This window comes from Mytilus galloprovincialis, chromosome 14 (assembly GCF_965363235.1).
Source record: "Mytilus galloprovincialis chromosome 14, xbMytGall1.hap1.1, whole genome shotgun sequence".
NCBI classification, from domain to species: Eukaryota; Metazoa; Mollusca; class Bivalvia; order Mytilida; family Mytilidae; genus Mytilus; species Mytilus galloprovincialis.
Genome location: NC_134851.1, coordinates 48,226,959 through 48,245,433, shown reverse-complemented (window position 1 = coordinate 48,245,433; position 18,475 = coordinate 48,226,959).

Below are 18,475 nucleotides of genomic sequence, written 5' to 3'. Positions count from 1 at the left end.
TAACATGCCTGTAACAAGTCAGGAATATGACAGTTGTTGTTTAGTCGTTTGGTGTGTTTCATTTGGCTTTCCGTTTTGAATTTTCCTCGAAGTTCAGTATTTTTGTTATTTACCTTTTTTATAGTTCAAATCTAATTAAACTAATAAAAAAGAATCATGTATATGAGATTAAAATATAAATCAGTACAAATCCAATATCTATCGGAATAAGTGTTAAGACGTCAATTATTAGCCAGAGAAAAACAGGACCTTGTGCAATGCCAAAATAAATGATCGACAGATTGTAGGACCGGTTGAGTGCATATTGTATAACATAATTATTAGTACGGATGCTTATAATTTAATATTCACATAAGGGATGCGATTTCAAACATTTATATGCACAAAATATGTTATTTGAATAATACGACAAAGCTTACCTTGTGTACTTATTTTATTCACTTTAAAAAAGGCACTTGTTTCACCATATGTATTATGGAGAAGTAAAACGTATTCACCAACTAATGATGATCTGATTGACAAATTAGCAATATATCCTTCCCATTCAATGCTTCTATTATAAAGAATAAGTTCAATCTTCTTTCTATCTAGCGTTTGAAACCGGTCTGTTGAATTTCTAAGTGTTTGGTTTGATTGTTGCCATGTTGGAAGTACCTCTGTAGTAGAGTAAAGTGTCGCAAAAAGGACTGTTTGTTGTTCACGAATTACGCCCGACGAGATTATCACTGGAGGAGCTCAAATAAAAGAAAACCAAAACGGTGTATATAATCTAGTATCATTGCAACTGTTACAAAATTGATCGCTATTCAATAACTTTGTTAGCCAAGTAGTTAAAGTGTTCATCACCTACATACTTTTATAATTACTTTTCTGTAAGCTACAGTATTTCTTTTCATGCAATTGTGATTTTTATTTTCATAATTTGTATTTAATTTCTTTTTCTGTTGAACATTTCTAAAGTTTTTAATAAGGCTTATAGTTGTTTGCACATCCAACATTCATGAATATCTTAACATCAATTCTCTGTAATAATAGACCAAATATGAAAAATTTTGGCCAGATTATTTTGTTTCGATTATTTTTTTTTAAATTTAAATGGTCCAAATTAACAGTCAAATTAAAAAAAAATCAATAAAAATAACTGTTTAGTCTGGTTGCCATGGAAACAACGTGCATCATATGTATATATTAGTATAGCAACGGGAAATGGCTAACATTGCACTTTATGGTAAAAATGAGCTAAAGCATAACATTTTTTTGTTATTTTCATGGGTATAAGAGAAGATTACAATCATTTAAACTGCTAACTGACAAATTTTTCGATTAAAAATATTCTTTTTGGGACATTTTTAGTACATAATTAGGTGGTCCACTTAACACAAAAATCGGCATGCTTTTTGTCATTTTTACATCTGGTTTTACCGAAAACTCAGAAATCCTCTCATAAAAGACTATAACATATAAAATTATGGATGCTTTGTCAACAAATTGCTGCAAAAAAAATTTTGGGTAAATGTTGCAGAAAGTTGCGAGTAGAGGAATACTAGTCATTGTAATTCACCATGAAATTCCCTTTTTTTAGGTTCTATTTGTAAATAAATATTTGATATGAATATTTTCATGATAAAATAGTCCTTTCTTTTGAAAAAAAAACTTTTTTCAGATTATTGAGGGTATTTATATCATATAACATATTCCAGCAATTAAAAATATTATACTCAAACTAATGTGGATGTAATTTTGAAAAATGAGTAATTTATCCTTTTTGAAAATCTTCGTTCAAGAGATAATGACATACTGAATTATGAATGTTGCCTGTCCATTTTTTAAACAACACTGAAATATCACATTGAAGCTCTGAGTATTAAACCTTTAACTATGAGAAACACAAGGTATATGTACATGTTAGACAGAAATTGACTTAATAAATCGTGTAACCGTCATCTGAAACATATTGAAAGCCAAATAGATCTCAAACAGGTACTATAACCAGTCTTTTGAACAATGAGGTGGACTTTTTTCTTTCTTTGAAGTATCTCAGCAACAATGAGCAAATTGCAAAATGAAGAACAGCAATTAAAGTCTGTCCTTGCATATAATCATGTCTTTTTGATTTTGTGTTAAAGGCTACCTTTCATCTTTCATTGGCTAAAATATGTCCAGTGCTTGGAAATTCCCGATTCTCATTAGCCCGGGAGAATAAATACATGTATCTAAGCAAGGAAAGTGAAATTACTAAAAGAAAGTACAAGGTTGACCTATCGCCAAACTTTATCATAAAAGTACACAATTTTCTCTAAATTAGGCCCATTTTTGACATTTTGTCAAAATATAATGATTTTGTACAATTTTCAGACATAAACATGATAAAAGCCTTAGGAAAAAGTTGGCCACCACCTACGATCCAAAATGTTTTGTTACCAAAAGATTCAAATTTTGATATAGAATTCAGCAATATAAAAACTATTTGGAATGTGGATGGCGGCCAAGTTTAATTTTTGCCAAAATTGACCAAAAATTCGAATAATGTATATTTATGGGGTCATAGCTTCAAATTTTTTTAAAGAAGGTGTCAAAACAAATACCAAGTTATATGTTCAGCTTTGATTTAAAAGAGTGTTTACTTAATTACTCAAAGTATACCCCGTAAAATAAATTGATTCTCAAAATCCTCAATTTTTAACATAAACCCCAAATTTTCCAAACGCCAACTGACCCACATTCTTTTAATACTTTCAATTAGACCTAAAGCAGTAGATGAACATATATATATTGAAGATATAGGGGAACATAAATATAATGATCCTAGTAATGAACCCATTTTGTTTATCTCTGTATTTAAAGAAAATTATTTGAAGTATCCATCCCAAAATTCTTTGATTTTAGTGGCTGAGCTCTATCACTATTTTTTTTTGCGCCAAAAAAAAAAATATGTCAGTAACCCCCTCCCCCCCCCCACACACACACACACTCTTTTTTAAGGTTTGGTTTGCATTAAGGTTTTTTATTGTCAATCACAGGTCAATCATTTGAACAAACCTATTCAAGAAAAATCAACATCAATCTAACATGTCAGTTGGTTTATATGGTGGAAATTGTCTGTTATGATAGGAAAGATATGAAAAAATGGCCTACATGAACAGTTTACACCCCCTTATATGACCAAATTTGAAATATCCGCCATTGATTTAATATATGTTTACCCAGAGACATGTTTTCATTAATGATTAGCTAAATACCTAATCTTTAAGTGTAGTGAATCATGTTTTGGCTATATTTTTGCAAAAAAAATATTTTTGGGACCAAAATTTTGTCGAATTTGACTCTTTTTGCTTAGGATCCACAGTACCTTAAATAGCTTTTAGCTCTGATATTCTATACTGTATGTCACCATAAATGATTTACTTTAATAGATATATTTTTATAAAGCATATTCTGTTGTTCATTTAATTATAAACTATTTAAAGCTACATGTATCTGCAATAATAAATGAGCTGTTCATAATTAAAATTTGGTCATTTTGAGGTAATTTTTTTCTTGGTTGCTGAAGAAATCTATATTCTTTAGCAACCGACAAGAAGGACTGGGATTATTTAGATTTAAAACTTTTTTTTATGAACAATTCAGCTAACTTTGATGTTAGAAGTAGTCTTTCTATCACATTATTTTTTATGTGGTCAGCTGTTGGTTGATGCATACAGAAAATTGATGTTAATATCTTAAGATCAGGTGTATAGGACGTCTCTGCTTTAAGACACACAAACATTGATTCTAGGTAATTTATGAAATCATGACTATGCAAATAGCGATATGTGGGTTTCGAGGATAGTTTTGGCACTCTTGATTTGAATCTCCCTATGATGGATATCTACCCTAAAAACTACATAAAAGTAGGGGTAAAACATAAAATGTTGCAAGTTGATGTGAAGTTTTTCCATTATAAGTTTTTTCCTATTATAACGGTTTCCGGTATTTATGCAATGTATTAAAATGACAAAATGTTAAATTTCCATCACGATTAATAGTAGCTTAATGTGAAACAAAATAACCAGTTTGTGACTTATTTCAATGATGAGTAAAATTTCTATCAAATGCTTTTCTCTGCCTTTTAAGGTATACGATATATGTAAAACAAGTGTTATGTTAAATGGATGGTGACCGACCTTGATCTTTAAATTTGACCGTAACTGAAGATAGTAATCAGAATTTTACGCTGAGCTTTGATATATTTTGAAAAATTGTTTCCATCAAATTATAGAGCAGTATTAAGGACCAATTCTGGCCTCAATTTTCCCAATCTTGATTCTGTTAATGTGCTAGTCCCATGACAAGGTTTTGTTTTCGGGGAAAATAGATGATGCAGCTGGTCTGAGATGGTTTTTTCCTAATATGTTGTATCCGTCCGATAATGTACATCTAATTACAACTTTTATTTTTTCATACATTGAAGTAAGTTGTGCCTTATTGTTGTTAAAAGATCATAAAATAGAACAATATCGCAAACCTACCATTAACAAGCAGAACGATAGTCTTCTTTGCAACTAGAACTGTGTCTTCATATTTATTCCATGCAGTACAAATGTATTCTCCGGCATTATGGTAACTACACGTTTTTACCTCTAAAGTCGATTTCATTTCTTGCACGGATCCATTTAAACTTCGAATAAATGTCCCATTAAAATAGTGTATCCACGGGTTGAACCCGTACACAGGGAGTCCCGTTTCAATAGTACACGACAATGTTATCGATGAATTGTTGCATGTAACTGTTTCTTCAGACTTTATTATAGGTGGACCTGTAAAAGACTGCAATTTAAGAAAGAACGTGGACAAAAATTCGAACCGGTTTCGAAATACATATGTTTTGCATTCTTTTTATAAAGCATACGCCAAGTATTTTATTCCGGACTTCGAAGGTAAAAAATTCAATTATACATGGTATGAAATAAAACAAAAATAATTGTAAGAAGATATAGGAAGATGTGGTGTGAGTGCCAATGACAACTCTCCATCCAAATACCAATTTATAAAAGTGAACCATTATAGGTCAATGTTCGGCCTTCAATAAGTATGAATAATTTGTCAAATCAGGTACATAACGCATCAAAGCGTAAAATGATTTCATACTAGTACAAATCATAAGCTTATTTTACATTATTGAACCATTTTAGTTGTCATGCATTCTATAGTTTCGTGGTTAGGGGCCCGAGTCGCCTAGTGGTCTTAGCACTTACTACTGCAATCACTAGCCAGTCAACACTGATAATGTGAGTTCGAATCCCGTTCGCGTAGTCCAATCTTAATTTACTAGGATAGTCAGTTTTCCTATCGACGGTCGGTGGTTTTCTCCGGTCACTTCAGTTTCTTCCACCAATAAAAACTTGCTGCCACGAAATAAGCCAAAAGCGGAACTTAAAAAGGTGACGTTAAAACACCAAATATCAAATCAAATAGTTTTGTCTAATAAATCAAATCAACTAGCATTTATTGTGACATCTCACTGATTGTTACCCAACACCAGAAACCAGACGGGTGCAACTAGATGTCCAAGATATGCCTACCCGTTCAGAGAACAAGAGACCCGACTTTTTTTTTGAGTTCGTGTTCGTAAGACTTTTGTTTTCTGTAAAATGTTCTGGAGTATAGTGTTTGCCTACTAGGAATTTGTTATTTTTTTTTTGCCATGGTTTTGGTTAGTACCATAGCAGTTAAAACATAATGTAGTCATAAAATTTATACAATTTAATTTGACATAATAAATGTATAATACAACTTTCAAATATGATTATCACATGTATCAGTACGTACCATATACAATCAACGAGACAGTTTTATTTGCAAAGGTTAAGTTGCCTTCATGTCTGTTATATGCTTCACATGTATAATCGCCGGTATCATCAGGACTGCAGGAATTGAATTTCAAAATTGACATTGTTGGCTTCTTTTCCCCTTCTAAATATCGAATTAATGTGCCATGTCTAGTATGTATCCAATTGTTAAACCCAAATGAAGGAAATCCGGTTTGGATTATGCAGTACAAAATAACTGTAGAGGAGCTTTCACATGTTGATGCCTTGCTAATGTCTATTATTGGTTTTCCTTCAAAGGTAGATTTCAAGAATTTATTTTTACAACAAATTACTGGATCACTTACAATTATCACTTGATATTTATCTCAGAATGTTCAAATTTAATGTCAAGAACGAAATTTGTGGTATATTTTGTCTCCATTGATTACAATATAATAGAATACGATGATGATTATCACTTTTCTATTTTGGAAGTAATGATTGTAGATATGATGACCAGTGGTAAGTGAGCGTAATATAACAAAAGACATCGCCTTCTAAACATAATATGTAACATTTTAACTATAAGGTGATACTAATATAAAATAGAGATCGGTAAACGGTCTTAATTTAATGGCCATTGTATTCATTCTACGAAAAGGAACTAGACAAATACTACTACGTGTTTACAAAAAGAGGGTATACTAAATACATGACAACAATGTACAGATGCATATGTTTTGTTATATTTTTTTCTTAAATGAATAATGTCTAAAAAAAAGTATTGATGACAATTAATGAAACACCAATGAAATGTTATTTAGAACAACCAAAGCGTTTTCAAAAGAAAAAAAATAGACGTATTAAATCATTGAAGACAGTGCAAATTATATTGTAACAAACTCCTTCTATGATAGTATGGTTACAGACTACTAACGCTATCTAAGTAATATAAATGGTTAAGCGTTTAATTGTTTCTTGTTACCTTACATGTTGGATATGTAATTTGATACGTGATAGCATATACGCGAGTAGCTATTATATTTTTAGATTTATGGAGGTATCAGGATTAAAATGAACATCAATGCTAAGAAAGTGAGTACCAAGATATATAATAAACCATCAATAAGCTGTGTATTATTTAATATGCTTTTTAACGTTTGTCTATTATTTGATTGTGAATATATATTGTACCTGTATCTTGACAAAGTGATCAAATCAAAGATCAGTTACTGCAGATTAAGATGAAAGTCAAACAGCATGATCAATTACAGTCGGGCATGTAGGTAATAGGTATGCAAAAAATCAAAGGTTTTTCATTATAATCATTTTGTATAGCTGAGTAGAAGAACATATTTCATTACATTAAAACGAGGTACAAATAATATTAATATACTCACTACTGATTGCAATTGAAATTTCAGAATTCCCTCTTATTCCGTCTACATTTATACAACATCTACAGATTTCACCATCATGACTCACATGTATAGTGTGCGTTATAACAGAATAATATTTTGTTGAATGCGGTACAATTCTGCTTTGAGGTTCTATTTTTCCAAGACAATCCCATTCAAATGATATGTTGGTCGACAATGTATCCATCATGCAGGTAAATGCAACGTTGATGCCAGATGGAAATGGCAAATCGGGCTCTGTTGTAATTGACGGACCTATGAAGTCTAACGAAACATAGCGTGTAACTTAAGTAATGAGTAAAACAGCCGATAGAAAGTGTAGTATGATAACTTTTACAACAGTTTCTTCAAAAGTTTGGTATCGTTGATAAAAGAGATTGCCAAAACCAATAACAGAAAATACAAGTACATATTCTGCAATCTTATAACGTTGTGTATTCATAAATAAATCTAATCAATACTTTGTAAAACTAAATGCATGCATGTATATTTATGAACAAGGTGATTTTCCTGGACATCCAGTTAAATATTTATAACGATAACTCCTGAAGTTCGAGTAGTGTGATACAATTGTCATAAAAAGTGCATAAATGATAAAGTAATCTAAAAAACAAAATAAACTTATGAAACCTGTTAGTTCATAGTGCATTTCATTAAGACAAAATAAAACGCAAAAATATAATATGTCGATGTAGAAGGGGTCTTTTATTTAGTCTTGCAGGTTCAGACATACTATTTTGTCACCTTTTAAACTATACAGAAATCACTGCTTTACCTAAGAGTGCATGTCCTGATTCTTTTAACATGTAAGTTCATCTTCCTACTCACTTTTAAAAAACTCTATAATATATTCCAGGATTAAAAAGTTGTATAGCAGACAAACACTCGTCGATTGAAAAGTAATGAGTTGAAGAACGATGGGGACCAACAACTCTGCAGGTTTTGATCAGTACTGGACAGCTAAATTAATCGCTTGTGTAGGAATAAATATTCATTTACTAATAAGTTGACATCAAGCCAAAAAAATACACTATGGTTTAAGAGGACAAATGTTCGGTTTCCTAAATATATATTTGCATGTTATATCTGTTCATTCAGATAGCCTTTTTTCATATTTAATTTTATATACCTTTTTGCACCGTACTCTTATCTGATAGATTAAACACTTCTGCTTACCAATAATTTTCACGCTAATGCTGTCTGACAAGAGACCCTTGTCTTTAAATGCCATCAAACATTTAAAGTTAACAACACCAACATCTTGAACGACGTTGTATGTATAACTGTACCATAATCCCCGGTTTGAGCATTCACATACATCAGGAGTGCATTTTGTTCCTAAAATGCTAGAATGACAGTCGTCACCTAGCAATGTAATTGTAGTATACGATTTTCCGTCTATTTGAATGCTTGCTGTATTTACAATAGGTGCGTTGTTTGATGAACAGTTTAGTCTAACATTATCAAAACGCTTCACATGCTGATTTCCTGATAGTTGAACAAAACTATGTGCTGTGGAACCTACAAACGAAGAAAAACCTACTGATCCCGAATAAATCAATTGGAAATTATCAAATGTATTAAGGACGTTCGCTCCTCAGTTTCAAAATAACAAGCTCTTCATAACAGTAGTATATATTGATAGGGCTTTATTAAAAGAACCAAAAAAGCAAAACAAAAATTTAGGTCAATGTGCTTGTTTTCGAGATATTAGCCATTAAAATTTTAGCGGGAAAATGTCCTCTTTTGATCTTTCATAGCTTTATCATTGACAAGATAAATTTCACAAAAGCTTTTAAAAAAAACAAAGATTATATAAAACTTTTACAGATGGCTTAAAATATACATATAAAAGATTCATAAAACGAAAAATGGGAGTCAATGGGCAATTTTTTAAGGCATTCAAATGGATATAACCTGAGGATTCCAAAAATATGACATAGATCCCCAAAAATGAAAAGCGAACATCCCTAAGAACAACCGTTGTTGCTCATTACCGCATTCAGTGACCATTTTCTTATTGTCGTCATCTACAAGAGTTTTGAATTATTTGCTAGCATTGCATTTAAGAAATGTAGATTCCACAACTGCAACAAGTGTATTACAATATTTCCCTACTCGAGGCAGTTAAAATAAATATTTAAAGCGCGAGGCTTGCCGAGCTTTAAAATTTAACTGTTGAGAGTGGAGAAATATCATAATACACGAGTCACAGTGGTGGAATCTGTTTCTCTAATGATTTTATCCTTCCTTTTCAAAGATTAGAGGTAAGTTGTGTACTTTTGGTGTGACCTCAACAGACATGGTCGCCTTTTACATGACGTCACATTAAGAAAATTCAGAAGAAAACAAGAAAATTTAACGTCAAAATTTAAATTTCAATCAATTATTTCCCGACAACAGATTTTTCACTAGTGAGAAGAAATGTGAAAATTGCACAAAAATTAGAGAAGAACTTTTCATAATTCAACATGTTCAAGATTTATCCATTAATTGTGTAATGGCACGATTCAGAATGTAATAAAACTTTACATACAGAAGAATTTCAGATAAAAAGTGTGAGTATTGCTCGTAATGTTTAAAAAATCAAATATACCCGTTGCCATGGACGAAATATACATCGTTATAATGAGATAAAGGTTCGTCAAAGTTGAAATAAGGTAGATGTGGGTAATTATAGACAACCATACGCCCTTTTACAGTGAGATAAGTCCATACATTATTGTGGGTTGTTTGTACCTATTATGTCTGTTTATTTTGTTCACACATCGTTGTCAATATAATGGAATTTGATGCGACTGTCATATAAGTGAGACCTAGCTATAACATCTACAGTTTTCTACATAACCAAATGCCTGTACCAAATATAAAAAAAGAAGATGTGGTGTGATTGCCAATAAGACAACTATCCACAAGAGACCAAAATGACACAGAAATTAATAGCTATAGGTCACCGTATGGCCTTCAACAATAAGCAAAGCCCATACCTCATAGTCAGTTTTAAAAGGCCCCGAAATGACAATGTAAAACAATTCAGACGAGAAAACTAATGGCTTTATTAAGATAAAATAAAAATGAATGAAAAGCACACATGTAACACATAAACAAACGACAACCACTGAATAAGTCAGAAATATGACAGTTGTTATCTATTCGTTTGATGTGTTTGAGCTTTTGATTTTGCAATTTGACGTTTTGAATTGTCCTTGATGTTCGGTATTTCTGTGATTGTACTTATGTTTTTAAAAGAACCGGAAATAAACAATGAGAATTAATGATTATTCGAATTACAGCACTAATTATCTAACATGTGTTCATTTTATTGTTATGTGAGGTGATGTTGTACCTTTTTAGACTGGTTATATATTTTATTTTTTAGTGTACTGTATCATAATTCTATGATCCTTCGCCCCGTAAGATTTATCGTTGGCTATTATTCAGCCATTAAATATTTATACATTTATATACATATGGTCAATTTTTAAGCATTATATATAGAAAGAATATGTGTGTGTTATCCTCGAATTTATTTATTGTATCACGTAATGCTAGTTTTCATTTACTTGTTGAAGTATACGAATGAAATACTTTGTTAGAACAGAACATTACTTACATGACAGCAATGCATCAATCAAAAATAAAAAGATGAACATTTCCATTTTTTACAGTTCAAATACATTCGTACTTATTATAATAATGTTTAATTGAGTTTTCTGAAATAAAGTTTCCTGATGAATCAAACAATTGTTTTATTTTTGTAACATTATATCCTGTCATTATGTTTATTAAATATAATTAATAATAATCAAACAAATCGTTTGTACTTCCTGAAACTATCACCAATGCAATTTGGGGATCATATACACATGTACGTTAAAATGAAAAACTAAATACGACGTGAATGTTTCAGTGATCAATGTATAATAATATAGATGTATAACAGTACAGGCCAAGTATCGTCCCAAATTCTCAATATCCTCAAGAAATTTTATACATAAACTGTCCGGTCACTTATCTCTTTTAAATTAAACAAAAAAGCACAAAGTTAGGTTAAGTCCTAGTCAATGGTGCTTAACCTAACTTTGTGCTTTTTTGTTTAATTTAAAAGTTTTCGAAGGTGACGCTTACTGGTTTTCGTACTGATTCTAATTCGATTACAAATAGGCACATTTTTCTTTATAAAAAAAACACAAAAAAAAAACGGGTAACTAATATGCCTATTTGTAATCGAATTAGAATCAGTACGAAAACCAGTAAGCGTCACCTTCGAAAATTGCCTTTAAATGATAAAATCTACATTAAAGTCTAACATTAGTTTCATATGTTTCTTTTCCATAGGAAGTTGAGATAAATGTCTGTCACTTTAACCAATATCAACATTTTGACAATTTATGGGGAAGATCATCTTCCTACTCTGAATGTGAACTCCATTTCACTACTGAAAATCTAACACTCACATGTGTACACTTAAGTAAAGACACATATTCTATTGATCCTTAAAAAACATTTTATTTAAACAAATTGTGTATTACAAAGCAAGGCTAGATATATATTGCTTTGTCGTATGGGTAGACCTGGGGTATGAGAATTACCTCGTACATATGTATTTGAAATCATGTGTGCGTTTTAATTAAGCAGTGATTAAAACAGTGATTAAGCATTTATGTTGTAATCATTTGACTGTGAGAATGATGCAGTATTACCACGGAAAATTTGACCAGTTTAATGCCTAGAAGCATTCAGTTAAGGAACTACATTATTACAATTGTGAAACTAGTGTACTAAGCAGTTTTGAAAGTGTTATATAATTATTTATATAAAAGTTTGGAAGGTTTAAAAAATATATATTATTCTGACTATACAGGTTTTATTGCTCAGGCACATTGAAATAATCAAAATGAGACTAAAAAAGGTCTTGTAGGAAAATACATGAATGTTATTCAAACATTTTCCTTTTTTCTTGTGCCTGTAAGCCAACTTGCTTGGAGAATTTGATTATTTCGAACGGTCGAATAGACCAAATTTCTGATTTTCAAGGTTTATACAATAATGTTTTATGATTTATTTATTATGACCAAACTTTATTTTACCTGGCGAGATATTTTGCCTTATCGACACGGGTTACGTTCTTCTCATATAAGTTATGATGGTATGATACTAGACCCCTAACGGGAAGGATTGTGCCTGATATGCATATGATGAAGACATAATCATTTACTCATTTTAATTGAAGTATGGAGCTTGCATGCCAGTTAACTGCAAGTAGTCTGTTGTTATTTATGTATTATTGTCATTTTGTTTATTTTCTTTGGTTACATCTTCTGACATCAGACTCGGACTTCTCTTAAACTGATTTTTAATGTGCGTATTGTTATGCGTTAACTTTTCTACATTGGCTAGAGGTATAGGGGGAGGGTTGAGATTTCATAAACATGTTTAACCCCGCCGCATTTTTGCGCCTGTTCCAAGTCAGGAGCTTCTAGCCTTTGTAAGTCTTGTATTTTTTTTTTATATTTTTTTTACTAACGGCGTTCATTATCACCATGATCACTGAACTAGTATATATATTTGTTTAGGGGCCAGCCGAAGGACGCCTCCGGGTGCGCTGCATTGAAGACCTGTTGGTGACATTCTGTTGTTGTCTGTTCTATGGTCGGGTTGTTGTAGCTTTGACACATTCCCCATTTCCATTCTCAATTTTATTTTAAACCATTCATTTATATTAAAACTAATAATATAACCATGACTTTAATTTTTATTTATAACACTTTTCTTCTATGCATTTAAAAAGATATGCAAAAACACACAATAATGTATACTTACTCGTATTTTTGGACGTGCTCTTTTATTTTACCCTTAGACTGGTCATTTTTAATATACATTAAACATTAAATTCAAAAGAGAATGTCAACAAGACGTTGGCAGATGTTGCACTGACCCCTTTTATGTCAATATTGTAAATATTAGAAATATTACACAAGAGGAAATTATGGGGGTTACCGAGGCCAACCACCTTAATACGTTAAAAGTCTTTTTAAAAAATCTAGCAAATCATACGTATACGCGATTACGTCGTTTCCCCACACAATTATCATCCAATCATAAGTTTAATTTACAGAAAATTCGGCACTTCTAAAACTTATTAGGGTCAAAGGTAACAGAGTTTTTACGATTGAGATTCAAAATATATATGTATGACGATTTGAAAAGTCTGTTGTTTAAGCTCAACTATTCCGTTATTGAAAAAATGACAGGTTACAATAAATGTTAACAAACGGTAACTATTCCTTGAACAGTAGTACACAGACATTTGATGCGTAGTATGAAGTTGTATTTCGAAGAGGTTTTCAATTGGCAATTGGTATTCATTGTTATTTTACGAACATAGAAACCAGTTTGAGAAATAAAGTCCCGGTTACATACCTGGAGGATTTTCGTTTGAGCAACATAATAATATATTTTGAAATACAACTCACTGATTATACCACTTTTTTCTAAATATGGATGTCAAATAACAGTTCCTTTTTTAATCATGTGAATAGAAAAATGAGACAATTAGGTATTCTTTATCAGCACGTTTGTCATATATCATATATTTAATTTTTCTAACTGTGTTGATCTCCAACGGAAATGTCTATATCTAGCACAACCTTCAGTAGAATGATTTACTTGATTATTTACAACAAATCTTATAAGATATAAAATATCACTGAATTCTTGACAATTTCATGGCACACAAACAAAATCTTATTGCAACAATGTAGTGATTATTCGTGTATACCTTTTGGTTGTTTTTAATTTATTTGTGAAACAGGTTTTCAAATCATTTGTTCTTTATGTAAACAAAAATAAACCGCATCATTTCTAACAATCGGCCAGTTTTCCGAATGACAAGAATAATAACGCTGCACTTCAAATTGCCGATCATAGATAAAATTTTGTAATGCTATTTATCATTTCAGACTAATAACTCACAATTAATCGGAGCGATGTATAAGCTTATTCTTGAATTCTGTTGTAGCAAAACAGTTATGAAGACATGCACTCAATACATGTAACAACAGTTTTAAAAACTATTACACTATTATATTAAGTTGTTAAAACTTTTTCTTCTCTCAGACATATTTTCCGTAGAGTATTTGGTATAACTTTTAGAATTGTTGATGTTTGACACTCTTTAACCTTGGATTTCGTTTGTCCTTCTAACTATGGTGTTTTTTTGTTGTTTTTTTTTTTTGTACTTCGCCGCAATAATAAGTCCAAAATAGAAGAGGTGCACGTCTGGCGAACCCTATTATAGGAATTAAGTAATATAACAAATAATACCGAACTCCGAAGAAATTTGCAAAACGGAAAGATCCAAATCAAATGGCAAAATCAAACGGTGAAACACATTTAAACGAATATATAACAACTGTCATATTCCTGACTTGGAACATACACTTTCGAAAATGGTGGATTATACCTGGTTTTATGGCTACACATCTCATTCGTATGACAGTCGCATGCATTTTCATTATATTGACATCAATGTGTGAACTCAACACATAGACGTCTATAATAGGTACAAATGTCAACAATGGGATACAGCAGTCAACATTGTGTTATAATCTAAACCACAATAAAAACAAACATATATGTCAATAGAGATAGACAAAACACATTAGCAAAAACGATCAATAAAAATACAAAAAAATCACCATAGCACAACAAAACAAAGACGAAATATATAAGTACCGAGCCATGTCAATTGGATATTGCCAAAAATGAATAATTATTAAAGCAGTTTTTTACAAAGGCAAATAAAAGAACGCTATAACACTTAATTAAGACGATGAAAATACGATAAACGACGTCAGTACTTAAAATCCATTGTGTTTTATTTGTGACGTTGACACGGAATATTAATCCACAAGGTCTCGGTATCTTCCAATGAACTTACATGAAAAACGAGTCATGAACCTGATTTATCAACTTTCTGCTTAGACACAGATGTGTTTACCACAAGGCTTTTGTCTCTGCTAGTGTTTTGGTTCCCCTTCGAGGATTGTACCTGCTCAGCAAATAAGTGTTGACATATTTTGAAAATTTACGGTTTATAATAGATCATAAACAACAACCCGTCAAAAAGAGCAGAAAACAGCCGAAAGCCACCATTGGATCTTTAACGCAGCGAAAAATATCCCGCAACTGGAAACTGACCTCACATGGCCACTAAATAAACATTTGTTCTTGTTCAGTGAAAATGAACGTCATACTAAAATCCAAATTATTGTAGATATGAGATTATTGTTGACGAAACTGACATCTGGCGAACAAATAAAAGCCTGGCATATATATTTCATATCTTGAAATTATATAAGAAGATGTGGTTTCGTTGTCAATGAGACAACTCTAATTAAGAGACCATCATTAAAGACGACTAACACGATTCACAACAAATCATAACGGGGATTAACTTGTTTGAAGTAGAAAGTTACTGTAACTTTTCCGTCTTAAATAGTTTTTATCGTAACTATAATCAAATTAATTGATTAGTCACATTCGATAATGTCAAAATCAAGGTAAAGAGTCTGGTTATTACTACGACAGGTGATACCTATCTGAGGCTGTTTGTGACACAAGTTTGAAATCAATAACTTGAACAAAACCCATGGTACCGTCCTTCAAACATTAGAGCGTCCTTGAAGCATTTGATTTATTAGCATCCAAAGCACTTCCAGAATAGCTAGACAAACATTCGAAATGCAAAAAATATATACACACACGGGTGTGCTTTTGAATAAAGAGAAAAAAAGACCGATCTTTATTTTGAAAGATCCCAATGACGTAGTTTGTTTTTGTTTAAAACAAAATTCAATTTAACAAAATAACAAGTTAAGTTGGTTGTTTGAAATAAATATCTTAACTGCCTTTGACAGGAATTGTTTATTGTGCATGTAACAAGGCATTTTTCAATATTCAGTCCAACAACCTCAACGAGTAATTGCAACTTTTCTTTACGTACACAGAGAGTGAACAAAACCGACCAATCTTAAATTTATAAAAATACAATTAATTCAAATGTTCGATTGATGCATTATTGTTTTCAAATTGACGCAATGGTCGTGTAACGATTTTCAAATCGCGTCCATCAACTAAGAATCAACAAATCAAGGTAACACACAAAACTTAATGAATTACATGAACTTCAATTGGAACGTATGAGTTGACGGGTATGTGTCTTCGTCTACATATGTCTCACTTGTGTATTTACACTCATTAAAATGTCAGAATCAAGAATGGGACAAAATCAGAAAAAAATAGAATACTATTCCATTGCTTTCCGATAAAATACATCATTCGAGTTAATAATAAAACAAAGTGTGTAACATTTAAAACCAGTTTTTATTTAGCAAAGGTCAACTTCTAGAACGTCAAATTGATCTTTGACATTGACCTTAATTTCAAAGTCATAGGTCAGTGATCTCAAATTGAAAGATCCCAAGTTAGTAACTTGTATGGTTTAGGAGTAATACTGATTTCAAATACAACACGGGAGAAAACTCCTATAACACACTTCGACTTAAAATGGGTTGATTTTGTGTTATATCGTAAACAACAATTTGGCAAACACATCATATCATTAACTTGTATGGCTCTTTTGAGTAAAGGTAACAAGCAAAAAGCAAAATTAAGAACATGACCTTGACCTATGACATTGACCTTAATTTCTTCCAAATGGAACAAGGACTTTATATCAAACGACTTTAGGCCTCTGTGACTGATGATGTTTGAATTCATTTAATATTTCTCTTGTTTCACATTATTATTAGACGTGTCAAGGTACTATTTTATCCAAAATTCATGCATTTAGTTTAGATGTTATATTTGTTATTCTCATCGGATTTTGTCTAATTCTTAGTTCATATCCGTTGCATGTGCGTTAAGCGTACGTTTAATCCGTCGACGTCCGTTCTGTCCGGTGGAAAATTTTGAGCCTGTTCAAAATTTTTAACGGACGTCCAACGGATAAAATGTCCGTTGAACGTCCGTTAGGCGTCCGTTTTGTACGGTACTCGTCCGTTTTGTTTCCGTTTTGTATCCGTTACTTGTCCGTTATACATCCGTTGGAGGTCTGGAAGATAAATTCACCAACGGACTTCTACCGGACGTTTAACGGATAAAACGGATGTTGAACGGAGGAGAAATGGGCTTCTACCGGACGTATAACGGATAAAACGGATGATGAACGGATCTGAAATGGATAAATGCCAATTAAAAATTTCGCTTCAGAAATGCCAATTATTGGTATGTCAGATTTATTAAGGTTCATGAATTCTTATTATTCATAATCGATCTTAGAGTCAACATAATCAAGCAGTTCTTTTCAGGCCAGACACTGCCCTTTAGCGGAATTTTGAAGAACAAACCAAAACCATTTACACAGAAACGTTTTGAATATTTATGCTATTTACATGTATTATTATTGTCGCCTTTGAATTTTCCGTATATCTGAACTCAGAGGAAAATCAATACGGAAAGTCCATAATCACATGGCAAAATGAAATAACAAAATGCATCAAAAACGAATGGACAAGAACTGCCATATTCCTGACTTGGTACAGGCATTTTCAAATGTAGAAAAGGGTGGATTGAACCTAGTTTTATAGCTAGCTAAACCTCTCACTTGTATGACAGTCGTATCACATTCCTTTATATTGTCACCGATGCTTGAACAAAACAAACAGACACAATAGTTAAAATGTCAAAATTAGGGGTACAGCAGTCAACATTGTGTTATCATATTAATCACTATAAAAACAACAAATGTAACGAAGAAGCACACATCAAATTAACATCCTCATTTTGATTATATTATACGATTTTATTTGTCTATGTAAAATGCATTCATCAAGGAAGGAGGGTTTTGAGTACTAGTGTAAAATTGCGCGTTTGAAATTCGCACGCATATATTTTTTTTGTTACTTACTGAAAACATATTTCAGTAAACACAAAACAATACGTAATGAATACTTCAAAGATTACTAATATAAAATAAAGATGAAACTTACCAACTGAAGGTTCCAAAACATTTGGGTTCTTTTATTTTACATATTATAATATATGTTATTGAGTTTAACATATTTGGGTTCTTCTTTGCTCTATCAGATATATCAGGAACATACATTGATAAGTTGTAACAACATTTATACTATTATAACGTTTTAAGAACCGTAGAAACTCTCGTGAGGAGTGTTTGGTGATACTCACAGGGACCGGGACTTA